The sequence below is a fragment of the Daktulosphaira vitifoliae genome, unplaced genomic scaffold (genome assembly GCF_025091365.1).
Source record: "Daktulosphaira vitifoliae isolate Bord-2020 unplaced genomic scaffold, ASM2509136v1 Scaffold_3, whole genome shotgun sequence".
Taxonomy (NCBI): Eukaryota; Metazoa; Arthropoda; class Insecta; order Hemiptera; family Phylloxeridae; genus Daktulosphaira; species Daktulosphaira vitifoliae.
The window spans coordinates 42,451,748-42,455,727 of record NW_026099574.1 but is presented as its reverse complement, the minus strand read 5'-3'; the positions used below and the strand labels follow the sequence as shown (position 1 = coordinate 42,455,727).

Sequence of the window (3,980 nt, the reverse complement as noted above, 5' to 3'; positions counted from 1 at the left end):
AGTATGTAGTTTCGTGTGTGAAACGTGTGGTAATAAGAAATATACTGGACGAGAAGCAAAGATAGGAGGGTAATGTGAGCTCTTGTTGGTCACATAAATCATTTCCGTTGACTGGCGATTGTCAATTTCGCTGTGAAATATTGCGTGTCCTCGTGTAGTGGTTAATAACTCAGAAATTACTGGTCCTAGTACATGACAAATCTCCCGCTCCGTCCCTTTGTCATCTATTGAAAAACGTCCACTTAAAGTCGCATTATTCATGTACACTTTTATAAATTGGGATATAATTACTAGAAGAGATTTTTTCTATTTTATTTATTTAGATTAGCTTTTGTAAGTGAATAAATTTCAAATTTAATGGCAACTGAAAAACAAACTGATTCACACCTCCCGGTACATAGATTTTTATTAAGAATATAAATTATTACAAACATATTTAAAAAATTACTGAGTCAAAATCTATAGTTTCTTTATTTATTCGTAAAAGTAACAAAGTAACGTTTGTATCTATAAGAAATGAAGTTACATAAAAAAAATAATAAAAAAACAGATTTCTCATAAAATTATAATTTCGTATGAGATTACTGTAACTTGCTACTCGAATAATACAAATTACACAATTTTATGGAGTCAATGAAGTATAATTTTAATTAGTGAATCGTAAAGAATCAATTATATTTAAGTTATTTTGCCTGTAAAGTTTCATTTGAAAAATTATTTTAAAGTATAAATAGAACCAATTACACATTTTTATTTGTTTCTTGTTATAGTAAACGGTACAATTAACATCAATAAACTCAATATAATACAATAAATATTTCAAAAACAGTCACGATTTTATTATTTATTATTAACTAAAATTCGCTGTTCATTCGTTTTAATGGTTTTGGAAATAATTTATAGAAACCTATTTTGAACAAACAGAAGTTTCATATACATTTCTAAAACATAAACTAAACTGTTGAATAATATTGTGTGCAAGCTTCGCATAATCGATAATTTAATAATACCTATAATAAGCAGATTAAAAACTTATGAAATAAAAATTAATTTAATTAAAGAACAAAAATTAAATATTGAAAACAATTATAAATTTAAATAAATAAATGCAAAGGTTCCATTGAATATTGCTGGTTCGATGTAATAAATAAAACCAGCAATAATATATATTATTCTTGATAAATCACAATGACTACAGGTACATTTCACTGACAATTACATCACTGAAAAATTATTACTGCGCAGACTTGCATATTTTAATTTGAATATTCTCCTGGTAATCTAAAACAGAAACACTTAATTTGTAAACATACAAAGTTGCTACTAAATATTTACATTAAAAATAAAATATTTTAATGTAAAGAATGTTTGTAAACAACTTTAAATGAATACAAAACGCAATTTAAAAAAATATTTTCTATCAATTTTGGTATTTGTTGTAGTAAACGAACTCACTAAACATTTTCGTTCATTTTATATTTATTTAAATGCATAACTTCAACATTTTAATATAAAGAACCAAATACAATAATAAATATTGTTCTCGTTTAAATATAAGTCAGTTCAAATATACCTATACACTGAAGTACTTGATGAATACACAAACATTTTGTTCATACAAGTAATATCCTGTAAACACACAAAATACCTTAAGTTATCAGAATATGGTTCGATTATAAATTCAGCATTTAACAAAAACTAAACCAAATGAAAATCAAATTCACAGCTTCTCAGACAAATTTGAACATTAAAGGCTACTTATTATACTTAACTAATTATGAACATTACTGAAAATATCATCAATTTTCTCATTTGTAAGATACAAATGATAATAATATTCGATAATATTACGCCATTCACGTTTCTGGTTTAATAGTAACTACCATTTTCGGTATTAACCTAATATCACCCATTTAACACATAACGTGTTGTTACGATATTATCACTAGGACCTTCTTATTTTAACTATTGAACATTTTTTCTTAATGTTTTATTCATGGAGATCGAGGTGGTATATTTTCACATTTACTACATCTCTTGTTAATCGTGAACCGTTAAGATCTGTTGTCGCTTTATTTGTCATTCGTGACTTGGTTCACAAACATATAACTGAGAATTTTCCAATTTCTTTAGCCAAACGTTTCACCCATAACAATTAACACTTAGTCCCTCTTAAATCGGTTTGTTTAATGTAAATAAATAAAATATTGGCATTGAATAACAAAAAAAAAAAAAACAAGCAAAAGAATTTCTTAGTTAAAAGAAAAATATTAAGACCCCTGAATGTCAAAAGTAAACTATTTGAACACTTTAAAAGTATTTTTTTTAACAACGGGTTCGTTTTGATATTTAAAATATTCATTAATATAAAGAAAAAGTAAAAAATTAAATAATAACTTTTAAACTTTTAATGTTAAAATTATTCTCTTGTAACTAATAGTTACAAAAGAATAATTTTTCATTTATTCTAAAACATAATTACTATGCTATAGAAAATTTACTACATTATCACTGTTTATCTATACACACTAATATCTCATGAAATTCAAATGATAAAATATTTACAATTATAAAATTAGACAATATTATTTTATAAAAGTATAATTACTTATTGTATATAATAAATGATAAATATTAATATAAATGAAGTTTTATCATAAAAAATATTATTAACTACTGTAATACTTGTCTATTAATATATATTTTTTAATATAATCATTTGATTTTTAATTTTAAAAAAGTTTATCCTGTGCTATTTGATGTTTTAATAAAAATTTTATTTCTGTAGTGATAGTATTCTTTTTTATCTATTAGTAATGTGAAGAGTCGCCTTATAATGTAAGTTGGACATGAAAACTTTGCTATTCTTTATTTATCATCACATTTTTTTTTTTTTAATAATTTCCTTATACATTTACATTTATGTATAAAAGATATAAAAAAAAATGTTGCATTATTAAAACATTTCCTATGTAGCTAAAACCAGCTTTTTCAAAAGATTTTAAAAATATTAAGTAGACTAAGAATAATTTTGTGAAAATAATAAATAATTCTGTTTAGCATAAAAATAAAAAGACTTCTGAATAAAATTTGAGCTTTGGATTGATTTCAGCTACTAGCTTTGCCAAATACATAAAATAAAATATTTCCGCAATAGTAGTATACCTGTTATGGTATTGAAAATAATATTAGAAACACTTGGAGTCGAGCCATTACAACACTTCAGGCGCATAAGACTTAATATTAAATAAAGAATTATTTGAAAAACTTTTAACGGAGAATTATGTACGACAATATATAAATTATTTCTGACAAAGTAAAAATAAACATTGAACTTTTGTATTAATAAAATAATATATTGTTGTGTAGAATAAAACAGGTGTAATATTATAACCCACTAAGAATTATCGGAAATCGTAGAAACCTTATAAAATGTAATTTTTATTTTACATTTAAATAAATTATAGTCTTGATCGTCGAAGGTTTTATTTTCCATTAAATTATTTCGTCAAAGCTTCTCATTAATAAGTAGCAAACTAATTAAATTAACATTTGTATAAAGTATAACTAAGTTCTCTTAATATAAAAAAATAAAACAGAAGTTCGCTTTGCTGCTTATTATAAGTACTAAGCTACAAAATCCATACAAAGACTTGCTTTTCATAAAAGTATAAAATAAGATCATTGTGTTACAGAGTACTTTATACTCGATTAGCAAAAAGGTATAAATAAAAAATTATACTAATTGTTTCATAAGGCGCTGTGTGATATACTATAGTATGGAAATGTGTTGCTAATTGTGACGTTTTTCATCCTTTTTTAAGAGAGTAAAATTGAAATGTTGAAAACAAAGGAGATAGGAATAACCCTTAAAAAACGTTTGGGTTCAACTTTACCAAATTAAGCACTTTATCGAATATAATTAATTGCCCAGGAAATAAATTATACCACTCAACTTCTATAGTTGGGGAAAGTCAAAT

General features: G+C 24.1%; 1 long non-coding RNA gene across 1 annotated transcript; it reads right to left on the bottom strand.

Annotated features, from left to right (window-relative positions):
- Positions 1–1,120: 1,120 nt before the first annotated feature.
- LOC126901976 (uncharacterized) lies at positions 1,121–3,249 on the bottom strand. The gene is made up of 3 exons (XR_007703160.1): positions 3,166–3,249; positions 1,574–1,629; positions 1,121–1,281 (listed from the first exon to the last, which is right to left on the bottom strand). It is a non-coding gene; the product is annotated as an uncharacterized LOC126901976 (long non-coding RNA).
- Positions 3,250–3,980: the final 731 nt, after the last annotated feature.